Source organism: Crocodylus siamensis, chromosome 3, assembly GCF_052110815.1.
Source record: "Crocodylus siamensis isolate JL-2025a chromosome 3, ASM5211081v1, whole genome shotgun sequence".
NCBI lineage: Eukaryota > Metazoa > Chordata > Crocodylia > Crocodylidae > Crocodylus > Crocodylus siamensis.
Window position 1 is genome coordinate 140,785,516 of NC_143397.1, and position 15,118 is coordinate 140,800,633.

The 15,118-nt window shown below is 59.2% G+C and overlaps 5 non-coding genes across 5 annotated transcripts; all 5 read left to right on the plus strand.

Moving 5' to 3' along the window:
- The first annotated feature begins 1,920 nt into the window (after nucleotides 1-1,920).
- Nucleotides 1,921-2,035, plus strand: LOC149868902 (U5 spliceosomal RNA). Its single transcript, XR_016441542.1, has one exon. It is a non-coding gene; the product is annotated as a U5 spliceosomal RNA (small nuclear RNA).
- Nucleotides 2,036-5,085: 3,050 nt separating this feature from the next.
- On the plus strand, nucleotides 5,086-5,200 carry LOC149868903 (U5 spliceosomal RNA). Its single transcript, XR_016441543.1, has one exon. It is a non-coding gene; the product is annotated as a U5 spliceosomal RNA (small nuclear RNA).
- Nucleotides 5,201-8,250: 3,050 nt separating this feature from the next.
- On the plus strand, nucleotides 8,251-8,365 carry LOC149868904 (U5 spliceosomal RNA). The gene has a single exon (XR_016441544.1). It is a non-coding gene; the product is annotated as a U5 spliceosomal RNA (small nuclear RNA).
- A 3,050-nt stretch (nucleotides 8,366-11,415) lies between these two features.
- On the plus strand, nucleotides 11,416-11,530 carry LOC149868905 (U5 spliceosomal RNA). Its single transcript, XR_016441545.1, has one exon. It is a non-coding gene; the product is annotated as a U5 spliceosomal RNA (small nuclear RNA).
- Nucleotides 11,531-14,580: 3,050 nt separating this feature from the next.
- On the plus strand, nucleotides 14,581-14,695 carry LOC149868906 (U5 spliceosomal RNA). Its single transcript, XR_016441546.1, has one exon. It is a non-coding gene; the product is annotated as a U5 spliceosomal RNA (small nuclear RNA).
- The last annotated feature ends 423 nt before the right edge of the window (nucleotides 14,696-15,118 follow it).

A 15,118-nucleotide genomic window follows, 5' to 3' on the forward strand; every position in this document is an offset into this window, starting at 1 on the left:
TTTGCCCCCTGCTGTACACCAGCTCCTTCACTGTCCTTCTGCTCTTTCCCTTCACCTTACCTGAGATTCATGACCTGGGGCAGAACTAAAAAAGGCTCTCCTGCTGTAGGAGCCCAGCAAAGATTCCCATTGGGTCCTACTGACCCTGGCTCCTGCAATTTTTGACCTCGTCTTTAAGTGTAGATGTATCACTACCCACTTTGGTCTACCCATCCATTTCCTTTATAGAAAATCTCCATGTCACACACGCCCCACCCCCCGCCCGCTCTCCCAGCCCCGCCTACCCCAGCTCCCGGCTCTTTGAAAAAGAAAAGCCCCCACTCCCCAGGTGCTGCAGGAATGGGGGGGCCATCCCCACAGCCCCACACCATCGGGGAGGGCTCCGTCCCTGCCCCCAGAAGCCCCGAGAATGCTGCAGGAGCCGGTGAGTCGGGGGGCAGGGATTTTTGGTCTTTTTTTCTTGAAGGGCCAGAGCTGGGGCGGGCAGGACAGCCTTGGGGGGGCGGGGGCTGGGAGAGAGGGAGGAGGTCAGGAGGCTTGTGGCAGAGTCCCCCATGCACCATGGTGGGCAGCAGGGATCACCCCCTCCCCCCTGCCCGACAGCTCCTGCTTAGCAGGGGCTTTTTGTAAAGGGCTGGGAGCTGGGGCGGCCAGGGCAGCCATGGAGGGGGGGCGGGGCTGCGGCTTGGCAGGGGCCTCCCCATGGTCCCCTCTCCCCTCCCGCCGGCCCCTAGTTACCAGCTCGGAGTCCGGGTCCAGCTCCTTGCTGCAGTGGGCAGGGACTGCCCGAATCACCCAAGCGCTACGAATCTTTTCCGAATCAACTCAGAGAGCTTTGAATCGATTCCGACCTTCGAATAGCTCCCCTGATTCCGTTCGGATTCGGCGATTTGGCCACCGAATCAGGCCGAATCTCCTCCGAATCGAATCAGCACCCGAAGTGTCGCGCAGCCCTAGGATATATATACGTCACCTTTAAACGTATATGTGTGTGCATGTGTGTGCATCTGCGTGTGTGTGTGTATATATTAAGACATTATATTTTTACAGAACCCCCCCGCCCCAAAACTCGCCAGCTGTAGGGCCACATATGGTTCCTGAACAATTCAAAAGATTTCAAACTGATCTGGCTGATGTGGTTATTTGACCTAGGACACAAAATATTTTCCTTAAAGAAAAATGGTTTAAAACGGAAGGTAGGAGCTGGTCCTGGAGAAACCACGGCTGCAGGGCGCAGGCTGGAATGTCTCAGGAAGTTGCCCAGCTCTGTGCCCTCTGTGGAGTCCCAGAACCCACGGCAGGGCCTTGGCACTGGTGGAAGCTGTGAGCTGAGCTCTGCCAGGCACGGGAAAGGGCTGAGATGGCAGGCTGACGGAGCTAATGCTCCCTGCCCCCTCCAGCCCCGCTCCTCTGCCTGCAACATGGCATCTCCCTCCTGCCAGCCTTTGCAGGGCAGAGCACATGCCCTTTCTCTGCCTTGTTCCCCTCCTAGAGCAGCAAGAGCCCCGCTGCCCTGCAAGCAGTGGCAGTTTCGTAGCAAACGGCAGCCTGGAGCCTCAGGCAGGCCAGCTGCCGCGGTGACACGGCTCTCCTCGGGGTGCTGCAAGGCTCAGCGGCGCAAGCCACAGTCCTGGGGGCACAGCCTCCCCTGCCCCCCATGCGCCATTGCACAGGGCATGGGGCACTTTGGGGCCAGAGCCTTGGGGAAGCTTATTTGCATACCCAGGATGCAATGCAGCGCAAGAAGGAAAATTTGGGGGGTTCGCTCTTTGGAGGCTCCCCAAATTCCTCCTTGCGGCGCCACGCTGCGGTGCCTGCCCCGGGGCCGAGCAGCGCTGCGGGGGGCCGGGCTGGCAGGGGGCCGCTGTAACTGGGGCAAGGGTTGAGGCCGCCTTGGCTGCTCCTCTGCGGCTCCTCTGTATACTCTGGTTTCTCTTCAAGTTGCATAAATCTTTCGCCTTTTACTAAAGATTTCCGTGGAGGGGAGCAGTTACGAGTCTCGACCCATTTTTGGAGGCCCTGCTTTGGCAGGGCTGCCCCTGGGTGTGTGAAAACAGAGCGATGGTGGTTGGGATTTGGCGTAGGCTGCGGCGATCGGGCCGTGGCTGCTTTGGCGTAGGCTAGGGGCCGTGGTTCCTTTCCCTGCTTGAGCGGAGGTGGTCCAGGCACAGCCAGTTCTCCAGGGCCCCCTGCGATGCGTTGCTTTAAGGGTGTGCTGACAGTCCCCCGAAGCTCCCGTGATGGCCAAGACCTTGCAGTCCACGATCTCATAATTGTGTTCCTTTGGGGTGAACTTCTCAAAAAAGGCCCTGCAGGGGTGTCGGGCCAGTTTTGGGCCCTGTCTTTGTGAGAGCACGGCATTTACTGTGATGCTAGGGCAGGGGTGGGCAAAATCCGGTCTGCGGGGCCGCACGCGGCCCACCCGGCTGTTCGATTCGGCCCACGGGGCCCCTAAAATTTTTTAGAAAATTCGTCTGCATCTGCCCCTGGCCGCTGCTGTCACCTTTGACAGGAGCCACAGGCAGTAGGACCCAGCGGAAGCCACAGCAGGACCCTGGAACAGCAAGGCCTGCCTGGCCCTGGCCCTGGCCCTGGCCCTGGCCCCACGCCCGCCCCTCCCCCCAGACAGAAACTCCTGCCTAGCAGAGGCTTCTGGCTTGGGACCCTGGGGCTGTTTGTGCCTGCAGCGGCACGGAAAATTCAGGTAAGAGCGGGGGGGCAGGGAGGCAGGGCATCCAAACCCCAAGCCTCCAGGCGTGGTCCTGCACATAGGATGCCCGCCAAATGGTTTGGAAACATCTGAAGCCCCAGGCAGGGGTGGAGGATATTTGCCGGTAGCAGGGCCACATACGGTTCTTGAATGACTCACGGATTTGGAAGTGATTTGGCTGATTTGGTTTGGAACTCAAAAGGTTTTTCCTTCAAATAAGAAAAAATAATAAAAATTGGGGGCCTCGGGCTTGGGCCTGCACATAGGATGCCGGTCAAAGATTTAGAAGTATCCGAAGCCCCAGGATGGAAAGTTTGGGGGTGGACGATACTTGCCGGTTGGGGGCCAGTCTGAGACGGGGGGAGGGTTTCAGGGAGTCGATGCCTTCTGGATGGGTGCGAGGGAGCGCCTTCACACGGGAGCATATATTGTAACAGGCGCGCAGGTTTTTCTCTGGTGGGTTAAGGAGGTAATGAACAGTGACTAGAAGGTGAACGTGTATATACATAGAACCTTTATAGAAAACTTAGGCCTGTGCGAAGCGCCTAGAATTCGCTCCGGATTCAGTTTCGGATTCGGATTCGGCCCATCCGGGAGCAGGGATTCGATTGGGTGATTGGAATCACTGCCGCGAATCGATTCGGCCAAATCCGATTCGCAGATTCGGCTGCTGCCGAATCAGCTGAATCTCCGTGTCACACGCACCCCACCCCCCGCCCGCTCTCCCAGCCCCGCCTACCCCAGCTCCCGGCTCTTTGAAAAAGAAAAGCCCCCACTCCCCAGGTGCTGCAGGAATGGGGGGGCCATCCCCACTGCCCCACACCATCGGGGAGGGCTCCGTCCCTGCCCCCAGAAGCCCCGAGAACGCTGCAGGAGCCGGTGAGTCGGGGGGCAGGGATTTTTGGTCTTTTTTTCTTGAAGGGCCAGAGCTGGGGCGGGCAGGACAGCCTTGGGGGGGCGGGGGCTGGGAGAGAGGGAGGAGGTCAGGAGGCTTGTGGCAGAGTCCCCCATGCACCATGGTGGGCAGCAGGGATCACCCCCTCCCCCCTGCCCGACAGCTCCTGCTTAGCAGGGGCTTTTTGTAAAGGGCTGGGAGCTGGGGCGGCCAGGGCAGCCATGGAGGGGGGGCGGGGCTGCGGCTTGGCAGGGGCCTCCCCATGGTCCCCTCTCCCCTCCCGCCGGCCCCTAGTTACCAGCTCGGAGTCCGGGTCCAGCTCCTTGCTGCAGTGGGCAGGGACTGCCCGAATCACCCAAGCGCTACGAATCTTTTCCGAATCAACTCAGAGAGCTTTGAATCGATTCCGACCTTCGAATAGCTCCCCTGATTCCGTTCGGATTCGGCGATTTGGCCACCGAATCAGGCCGAATCTCCTCCGAATCGAATCAGCACCCGAAGTGTCGCGCAGCCCTAGGATATATATACGTCACCTTTAAACGTATATGTGTGTGCATGTGTGTGCATCTGCGTGTGTGTGTGTATATATTAAGACATTATATTTTTACAGAACCCCCCCGCCCCAAAACTCGCCAGCTGTAGGGCCACATATGGTTCCTGAACAATTCAAAAGATTTCAAACTGATCTGGCTGATGTGGTTATTTGACCTAGGACACAAAATATTTTCCTTAAAGAAAAATGGTTTAAAACGGAAGGTAGGAGCTGGTCCTGGAGAAACCACGGCTGCAGGGCGCAGGCTGGAATGTCTCAGGAAGTTGCCCAGCTCTGTGCCCTCTGTGGAGTCCCAGAACCCACGGCAGGGCCTTGGCACTGGTGGAAGCTGTGAGCTGAGCTCTGCCAGGCACGGGAAAGGGCTGAGATGGCAGGCTGACGGAGCTAATGCTCCCTGCCCCCTCCAGCCCCGCTCCTCTGCCTGCAACATGGCATCTCCCTCCTGCCAGCCTTTGCAGGGCAGAGCACATGCCCTTTCTCTGCCTTGTTCCCCTCCTAGAGCAGCAAGAGCCCCGCTGCCCTGCAAGCAGTGGCAGTTTCGTAGCAAACGGCAGCCTGGAGCCTCAGGCAGGCCAGCTGCCGCGGTGACACGGCTCTCCTCGGGGTGCTGCAAGGCTCAGCGGCGCAAGCCACAGTCCTGGGGGCACAGCCTCCCCTGCCCCCCATGCGCCATTGCACAGGGCATGGGGCACTTTGGGGCCAGAGCCTTGGGGAAGCTTATTTGCATACCCAGGATGCAATGCAGCGCAAGAAGGAAAATTTGGGGGGTTCGCTCTTTGGAGGCTCCCCAAATTCCTCCTTGCGGCGCCACGCTGCGGTGCCTGCCCCGGGGCCGAGCAGCGCTGCGGGGGGCCGGGCTGGCAGGGGGCCGCTGTAACTGGGGCAAGGGTTGAGGCCGCCTTGGCTGCTCCTCTGCGGCTCCTCTGTATACTCTGGTTTCTCTTCAAGTTGCATAAATCTTTCGCCTTTTACTAAAGATTTCCGTGGAGGGGAGCAGTTACGAGTCTCGACCCATTTTTGGAGGCCCTGCTTTGGCAGGGCTGCCCCTGGGTGTGTGAAAATAGAGCGATGGTGGTTGGGATTTGGCGTAGGCTGCGGCGATCGGGCCGTGGCTGCTTTGGCGTAGGCTAGGGGCCGTGGTTCCTTTCCCTGCTTGAGCGGAGGTGGTCCAGGCACAGCCAGTTCTCCAGGGCCCCCTGCGATGCGTTGCTTTAAGGGTGTGCTGACAGTCCCCCGAAGCTCCCGTGATGGCCAAGACCTTGCAGTCCACGATCTCATAATTGTGTTCCTTTGGGGTGAACTTCTCAAAAAAGGCCCTGCAGGGGTGTCGGGCCAGTTTTGGGCCCTGTCTTTGTGAGAGCACGGCATTTACTGTGATGCTAGGGCAGGGGTGGGCAAAATCCGGTCTGCGGGGCCGCACGCGGCCCACCCGGCTGTTCGATTCGGCCCACGGGGCCCCTAAAATTTTTTAGAAAATTCGTCTGCATCTGCCCCTGGCCGCTGCTGTCACCTTTGACAGGAGCCACAGGCAGTAGGACCCAGCGGAAGCCACAGCAGGACCCTGGAACAGCAAGGCCTGCCTGGCCCTGGCCCTGGCCCTGGCCCTGGCCCCACGCCCGCCCCTCCCCCCAGACAGAAACTCCTGCCTAGCAGAGGCTTCTGGCTTGGGACCCTGGGGCTGTTTGTGCCTGCAGCGGCACGGAAAATTCAGGTAAGAGCGGGGGGGCAGGGAGGCAGGGCATCCAAACCCCAAGCCTCCAGGCGTGGTCCTGCACATAGGATGCCCGCCAAATGGTTTGGAAACATCTGAAGCCCCAGGCAGGGGTGGAGGATATTTGCCGGTAGCAGGGCCACATACGGTTCTTGAATGACTCACGGATTTGGAAGTGATTTGGCTGATTTGGTTTGGAACTCAAAAGGTTTTTCCTTCAAATAAGAAAAAATAATAAAAATTGGGGGCCTCGGGCTTGGGCCTGCACATAGGATGCCGGTCAAAGATTTAGAAGTATCCGAAGCCCCAGGATGGAAAGTTTGGGGGTGGACGATACTTGCCGGTTGGGGGCCAGTCTGAGACGGGGGGAGGGTTTCAGGGAGTCGATGCCTTCTGGATGGGTGCGAGGGAGCGCCTTCGCACGGGAGCATATATTGTAACAGGCGCGCAGGTTTTTCTCTGGTGGGTTAAGGAGGTAATGAACAGTGACTAGAAGGTGAACGTGTATATACATAGAACCTTTATAGAAAACTTAGGCCTGTGCGAAGCGCCTAGAATTCGCTCCGGATTCAGTTTCGGATTCGGATTCGGCCCATCCGGGAGCAGGGATTCGATTGGGTGATTGGAATCACTGCCGCGAATCGATTCGGCCAAATCCGATTCGCAGATTCGGCTGCTGCCGAATCAGCTGAATCTCCGTGTCACACGCACCCCACCCCCCGCCCGCTCTCCCAGCCCCGCCTACCCCAGCTCCCGGCTCTTTGAAAAAGAAAAGCCCCCACTCCCCAGGTGCTGCAGGAATGGGGGGGCCATCCCCACTGCCCCACACCATCGGGGAGGGCTCCGTCCCTGCCCCCAGAAGCCCCGAGAACGCTGCAGGAGCCGGTGAGTTGGGGGGCAGGGATTTTTGGTCTTTTTTTCTTGAAGGGCCAGAGCTGGGGCGGGCAGGACAGCCTTGGGGGGGCGGGGGCTGGGAGAGAGGGAGGAGGTCAGGAGGCTTGTGGCAGAGTCCCCCATGCACCATGGTGGGCAGCAGGGATCACCCCCTCCCCCCTGCCCGACAGCTCCTGCTTAGCAGGGGCTTTTTGTAAAGGGCTGGGAGCTGGGGCGGCCAGGGCAGCCATGGAGGGGGGGCGGGGCTGCGGCTTGGCAGGGGCCTCCCCATGGTCCCCTCTCCCCTCCCGCCGGCCCCTAGTTACCAGCTCGGAGTCCGGGTCCAGCTCCTTGCTGCAGTGGGCAGGGACTGCCCGAATCACCCAAGCGCTACGAATCTTTTCCGAATCAACTCAGAGAGCTTTGAATCGATTCCGACCTTCGAATAGCTCCCCTGATTCCGTTCGGATTCGGCGATTTGGCCACCGAATCAGGCCGAATCTCCTCCGAATCGAATCAGCACCCGAAGTGTCGCGCAGCCCTAGGATATATATACGTCACCTTTAAACATATATGTGTGTGCATGTGTGTGCATCTGCGTGTGTGTGTGTATATATTAAGACATTATATTTTTACAGAACCCCCCCGCCCCAAAACTCGCCAGCTGTAGGGCCACATATGGTTCCTGAACAATTCAAAAGATTTCAAACTGATCTGGCTGATGTGGTTATTTGACCTAGGACACAAAATATTTTCCTTAAAGAAAAATGGTTTAAAACGGAAGGTAGGAGCTGGTCCTGGAGAAACCACGGCTGCAGGGCGCAGGCTGGAATGTCTCAGGAAGTTGCCCAGCTCTGTGCCCTCTGTGGAGTCCCAGAACCCACGGCAGGGCCTTGGCACTGGTGGAAGCTGTGAGCTGAGCTCTGCCAGGCACGGGAAAGGGCTGAGATGGCAGGCTGACGGAGCTAATGCTCCCTGCCCCCTCCAGCCCCGCTCCTCTGCCTGCAACATGGCATCTCCCTCCTGCCAGCCTTTGCAGGGCAGAGCACATGCCCTTTCTCTGCCTTGTTCCCCTCCTAGAGCAGCAAGAGCCCCGCTGCCCTGCAAGCAGTGGCAGTTTCGTAGCAAACGGCAGCCTGGAGCCTCAGGCAGGCCAGCTGCCGCGGTGACACGGCTCTCCTCGGGGTGCTGCAAGGCTCAGCGGCGCAAGCCACAGTCCTGGGGGCACAGCCTCCCCTGCCCCCCATGCGCCATTGCACAGGGCATGGGGCACTTTGGGGCCAGAGCCTTGGGGAAGCTTATTTGCATACCCAGGATGCAATGCAGCGCAAGAAGGAAAATTTGGGGGGTTCGCTCTTTGGAGGCTCCCCAAATTCCTCCTTGCGGCGCCACGCTGCGGTGCCTGCCCCGGGGCCGAGCAGCGCTGCGGGGGGCCGGGCTGGCAGGGGGCCGCTGTAACTGGGGCAAGGGTTGAGGCCGCCTTGGCTGCTCCTCTGCGGCTCCTCTGTATACTCTGGTTTCTCTTCAAGTTGCATAAATCTTTCGCCTTTTACTAAAGATTTCCGTGGAGGGGAGCAGTTACGAGTCTCGACCCATTTTTGGAGGCCCTGCTTTGGCAGGGCTGCCCCTGGGTGTGTGAAAACAGAGCGATGGTGGTTGGGATTTGGCGTAGGCTGCGGCGATCGGGCCGTGGCTGCTTTGGCGTAGGCTAGGGGCCGTGGTTCCTTTCCCTGCTTGAGCGGAGGTGGTCCAGGCACAGCCAGTTCTCCAGGGCCCCCTGCGATGCGTTGCTTTAAGGGTGTGCTGACAGTCCCCCGAAGCTCCCGTGATGGCCAAGACCTTGCAGTCCACGATCTCATAATTGTGTTCCTTTGGGGTGAACTTCTCAAAAAAGGCCCTGCAGGGGTGTCGGGCCAGTTTTGGGCCCTGTCTTTGTGAGAGCACGGCATTTACTGTGATGCTAGGGCAGGGGTGGGCAAAATCCGGTCTGCGGGGCCGCACGCGGCCCACCCGGCTGTTCGATTCGGCCCACGGGGCCCCTAAAATTTTTTAGAAAATTCGTCTGCATCTGCCCCTGGCCGCTGCTGTCACCTTTGACAGGAGCCACAGGCAGTAGGACCCAGCGGAAGCCACAGCAGGACCCTGGAACAGCAAGGCCTGCCTGGCCCTGGCCCTGGCCCTGGCCCTGGCCCCACGCCCGCCCCTCCCCCCAGACAGAAACTCCTGCCTAGCAGAGGCTTCTGGCTTGGGACCCTGGGGCTGTTTGTGCCTGCAGCGGCACGGAAAATTCAGGTAAGAGCGGGGGGGCAGGGAGGCAGGGCATCCAAACCCCAAGCCTCCAGGCGTGGTCCTGCACATAGGATGCCCGCCAAATGGTTTGGAAACATCTGAAGCCCCAGGCAGGGGTGGAGGATATTTGCCGGTAGCAGGGCCACATACGGTTCTTGAATGACTCACGGATTTGGAAGTGATTTGGCTGATTTGGTTTGGAACTCAAAAGGTTTTTCCTTCAAATAAGAAAAAATAATAAAAATTGGGGGCCTCGGGCTTGGGCCTGCACATAGGATGCCGGTCAAAGATTTAGAAGTATCCGAAGCCCCAGGATGGAAAGTTTGGGGGTGGACGATACTTGCCGGTTGGGGGCCAGTCTGAGACGGGGGGAGGGTTTCAGGGAGTCGATGCCTTCTGGATGGGTGCGAGGGAGCGCCTTCGCACGGGAGCATATATTGTAACAGGCGCGCAGGTTTTTCTCTGGTGGGTTAAGGAGGTAATGAACAGTGACTAGAAGGTGAACGTGTATATACATAGAACCTTTATAGAAAACTTAGGCCTGTGCGAAGCGCCTAGAATTCGCTCCGGATTCAGTTTCGGATTCGGATTCGGCCCATCCGGGAGCAGGGATTCGATTGGGTGATTGGAATCACTGCCGCGAATCGATTCGGCCAAATCCGATTCGCAGATTCGGCTGCTGCCGAATCAGCTGAATCTCCGTGTCACACGCACCCCACCCCCCGCCCGCTCTCCCAGCCCCGCCTACCCCAGCTCCCGGCTCTTTGAAAAAGAAAAGCCCCCACTCCCCAGGTGCTGCAGGAATGGGGGGGCCATCCCCACTGCCCCACACCATCGGGGAGGGCTCCGTCCCTGCCCCCAGAAGCCCCGAGAACGCTGCAGGAGCCGGTGAGTCGGGGGGCAGGGATTTTTGGTCTTTTTTTCTTGAAGGGCCAGAGCTGGGGCGGGCAGGACAGCCTTGGGGGGGCGGGGGCTGGGAGAGAGGGAGGAGGTCAGGAGGCTTGTGGCAGAGTCCCCCATGCACCATGGTGGGCAGCAGGGATCACCCCCTCCCCCCTGCCCGACAGCTCCTGCTTAGCAGGGGCTTTTTGTAAAGGGCTGGGAGCTGGGGCGGCCAGGGCAGCCATGGAGGGGGGGCGGGGCTGCGGCTTGGCAGGGGCCTCCCCATGGTCCCCTCTCCCCTCCCGCCGGCCCCTAGTTACCAGCTCGGAGTCCGGGTCCAGCTCCTTGCTGCAGTGGGCAGGGACTGCCCGAATCACCCAAGCGCTACGAATCTTTTCCGAATCAACTCAGAGAGCTTTGAATCGATTCCGACCTTCGAATAGCTCCCCTGATTCCGTTCGGATTCGGCGATTTGGCCACCGAATCAGGCCGAATCTCCTCCGAATCGAATCAGCACCCGAAGTGTCGCGCAGCCCTAGGATATATATACGTCACCTTTAAACATATATGTGTGTGCATGTGTGTGCATCTGCGTGTGTGTGTGTATATATTAAGACATTATATTTTTACAGAACCCCCCCGCCCCAAAACTCGCCAGCTGTAGGGCCACATATGGTTCCTGAACAATTCAAAAGATTTCAAACTGATCTGGCTGATGTGGTTATTTGACCTAGGACACAAAATATTTTCCTTAAAGAAAAATGGTTTAAAACGGAAGGTAGGAGCTGGTCCTGGAGAAACCACGGCTGCAGGGCGCAGGCTGGAATGTCTCAGGAAGTTGCCCAGCTCTGTGCCCTCTGTGGAGTCCCAGAACCCACGGCAGGGCCTTGGCACTGGTGGAAGCTGTGAGCTGAGCTCTGCCAGGCACGGGAAAGGGCTGAGATGGCAGGCTGACGGAGCTAATGCTCCCTGCCCCCTCCAGCCCCGCTCCTCTGCCTGCAACATGGCATCTCCCTCCTGCCAGCCTTTGCAGGGCAGAGCACATGCCCTTTCTCTGCCTTGTTCCCCTCCTAGAGCAGCAAGAGCCCCGCTGCCCTGCAAGCAGTGGCAGTTTCGTAGCAAACGGCAGCCTGGAGCCTCAGGCAGGCCAGCTGCCGCGGTGACACGGCTCTCCTCGGGGTGCTGCAAGGCTCAGCGGCGCAAGCCACAGTCCTGGGGGCACAGCCTCCCCTGCCCCCCATGCGCCATTGCACAGGGCATGGGGCACTTTGGGGCCAGAGCCTTGGGGAAGCTTATTTGCATACCCAGGATGCAATGCAGCGCAAGAAGGAAAATTTGGGGGGTTCGCTCTTTGGAGGCTCCCCAAATTCCTCCTTGCGGCGCCACGCTGCGGTGCCTGCCCCGGGGCCGAGCAGCGCTGCGGGGGGCCGGGCTGGCAGGGGGCCGCTGTAACTGGGGCAAGGGTTGAGGCCGCCTTGGCTGCTCCTCTGCGGCTCCTCTGTATACTCTGGTTTCTCTTCAAGTTGCATAAATCTTTCGCCTTTTACTAAAGATTTCCGTGGAGGGGAGCAGTTACGAGTCTCGACCCATTTTTGGAGGCCCTGCTTTGGCAGGGCTGCCCCTGGGTGTGTGAAAATAGAGCGATGGTGGTTGGGATTTGGCGTAGGCTGCGGCGATCGGGCCGTGGCTGCTTTGGCGTAGGCTAGGGGCCGTGGTTCCTTTCCCTGCTTGAGCGGAGGTGGTCCAGGCACAGCCAGTTCTCCAGGGCCCCCTGCGATGCGTTGCTTTAAGGGTGTGCTGACAGTCCCCCGAAGCTCCCGTGATGGCCAAGACCTTGCAGTCCACGATCTCATAATTGTGTTCCTTTGGGGTGAACTTCTCAAAAAAGGCCCTGCAGGGGTGTCGGGCCAGTTTTGGGCCCTGTCTTTGTGAGAGCACGGCATTTACTGTGATGCTAGGGCAGGGGTGGGCAAAATCCGGTCTGCGGGGCCGCACGCGGCCCACCCGGCTGTTCGATTCGGCCCACGGGGCCCCTAAAATTTTTTAGAAAATTCGTCTGCATCTGCCCCTGGCCGCTGCTGTCACCTTTGACAGGAGCCACAGGCAGTAGGACCCAGCGGAAGCCACAGCAGGACCCTGGAACAGCAAGGCCTGCCTGGCCCTGGCCCTGGCCCTGGCCCTGGCCCCACGCCCGCCCCTCCCCCCAGACAGAAACTCCTGCCTAGCAGAGGCTTCTGGCTTGGGACCCTGGGGCTGTTTGTGCCTGCAGCGGCACGGAAAATTCAGGTAAGAGCGGGGGGGCAGGGAGGCAGGGCATCCAAACCCCAAGCCTCCAGGCGTGGTCCTGCACATAGGATGCCCGCCAAATGGTTTGGAAACATCTGAAGCCCCAGGCAGGGGTGGAGGATATTTGCCGGTAGCAGGGCCACATACGGTTCTTGAATGACTCACGGATTTGGAAGTGATTTGGCTGATTTGGTTTGGAACTCAAAAGGTTTTTCCTTCAAATAAGAAAAAATAATAAAAATTGGGGGCCTCGGGCTTGGGCCTGCACATAGGATGCCGGTCAAAGATTTAGAAGTATCCGAAGCCCCAGGATGGAAAGTTTGGGGGTGGACGATACTTGCCGGTTGGGGGCCAGTCTGAGACGGGGGGAGGGTTTCAGGGAGTCGATGCCTTCTGGATGGGTGCGAGGGAGCGCCTTCGCACGGGAGCATATATTGTAACAGGCGCGCAGGTTTTTCTCTGGTGGGTTAAGGAGGTAATGAACAGTGACTAGAAGGTGAACGTGTATATACATAGAACCTTTATAGAAAACTTAGGCCTGTGCGAAGCGCCTAGAATTCGCTCCGGATTCAGTTTCGGATTCGGATTCGGCCCATCCGGGAGCAGGGATTCGATTGGGTGATTGGAATCACTGCCGCGAATCGATTCGGCCAAATCCGATTCGCAGATTCGGCTGCTGCCGAATCAGCTGAATCTCCGTGTCACACGCACCCCACCCCCCGCCCGCTCTCCCAGCCCCGCCTACCCCAGCTCCCGGCTCTTTGAAAAAGAAAAGCCCCCACTCCCCAGGTGCTGCAGGAATGGGGGGGCCATCCCCACTGCCCCACACCATCGGGGAGGGCTCCGTCCCTGCCCCCAGAAGCCCCGAGAACGCTGCAGGAGCCGGTGAGTCGGGGGGCAGGGATTTTTGGTCTTTTTTTCTTGAAGGGCCAGAGCTGGGGCGGGCAGGACAGCCTTGGGGGGGCGGGGGCTGGGAGAGAGGGAGGAGGTCAGGAGGCTTGTGGCAGAGTCCCCCATGCACCATGGTGGGCAGCAGGGATCACCCCCTCCCCCCTGCCCGACAGCTCCTGCTTAGCAGGGGCTTTTTGTAAAGGGCTGGGAGCTGGGGCGGCCAGGGCAGCCATGGAGGGGGGGCGGGGCTGCGGCTTGGCAGGGGCCTCCCCATGGTCCCCTCTCCCCTCCCGCCGGCCCCTAGTTACCAGCTCGGAGTCCGGGTCCAGCTCCTTGCTGCAGTGGGCAGGGACTGCCCGAATCACCCAAGCGCTACGAATCTTTTCCGAATCAACTCAGAGAGCTTTGAATCGATTCCGACCTTCGAATAGCTCCCCTGATTCCGTTCGGATTCGGCGATTTGGCCACCGAATCAGGCCGAATCTCCTCCGAATCGAATCAGCACCCGAAGTGTCGCGCAGCCCTAGGATATATATACGTCACCTTTAAACATATATGTGTGTGCATGTGTGTGCATCTGCGTGTGTGTGTGTATATATTAAGACATTATATTTTTACAGAACCCCCCCGCCCCAAAACTCGCCAGCTGTAGGGCCACATATGGTTCCTGAACAATTCAAAAGATTTCAAACTGATCTGGCTGATGTGGTTATTTGACCTAGGACACAAAATATTTTCCTTAAAGAAAAATGGTTTAAAACGGAAGGTAGGAGCTGGTCCTGGAGAAACCACGGCTGCAGGGCGCAGGCTGGAATGTCTCAGGAAGTTGCCCAGCTCTGTGCCCTCTGTGGAGTCCCAGAACCCACGGCAGGGCCTTGGCACTGGTGGAAGCTGTGAGCTGAGCTCTGCCAGGCACGGGAAAGGGCTGAGATGGCAGGCTGACGGAGCTAATGCTCCCTGCCCCCTCCAGCCCCGCTCCTCTGCCTGCAACATGGCATCTCCCTCCTGCCAGCCTTTGCAGGGCAGAGCACATGCCCTTTCTCTGCCTTGTTCCCCTCCTAGAGCAGCAAGAGCCCCGCTGCCCTGCAAGCAGTGGCAGTTTCGTAGCAAACGGCAGCCTGGAGCCTCAGGCAGGCCAGCTGCCGCGGTGACACGGCTCTCCTCGGGGTGCTGCAAGGCTCAGCGGCGCAAGCCACAGTCCTGGGGGCACAGCCTCCCCTGCCCCCCATGCGCCATTGCACAGGGCATGGGGCACTTTGGGGCCAGAGCCTTGGGGAAGCTTATTTGCATACCCAGGATGCAATGCAGCGCAAGAAGGAAAATTTGGGGGGTTCGCTCTTTGGAGGCTCCCCAAATTCCTCCTTGCGGCGCCACGCTGCGGTGCCTGCCCCGGGGCCGAGCAGCGCTGCGGGGGGCCGGGCTGGCAGGGGGCCGCTGTAACTGGGGCAAGGGTTGAGGCCGCCTTGGCTGCTCCTCTGCGGCTCCTCTGTATACTCTGGTTTCTCTTCAAGTTGCATAAATCTTTCGCCTTTTACTAAAGATTTCCGTGGAGGGGAGCAGTTACGAGTCTCGACCCATTTTTGGAGGCCCTGCTTTGGCAGGGCTGCCCCTGGGTGTGTGAAAATAGAGCGATGGTGGTTGGGATTTGGCGTAGGCTGCGGCGATCGGGCCGTGGCTGCTTTGGCGTAGGCTAGGGGCCGTGGTTCCTTTCCCTGCTTGAGCGGAGGTGGTCCAGGCACAGCCAGTTCTCCAGGGCCCCCTGCGATGCGTTGCTTTAAGGGTGTGCTGACAGTCCCCCGAAGCTCCCGTGATGGCCAAGACCTTGCAGTCCACGATCTCATAATTGTGTTCCTTTGGGGTGAACTTCTCAAAAAAGGCCCTGCAGGGGTGTCGGGCCAGTTTTGGGCCCTGTCTTTGTGAGAGCACGGCATTTACTGTGATGCTAGGGCAGGGGTGGGCAAAATCCGGTCTGCGGGGCCGCACGCGGCCCACCCGGCTGTTCGATTCGGCCCACGGGGCCCCTAAAAT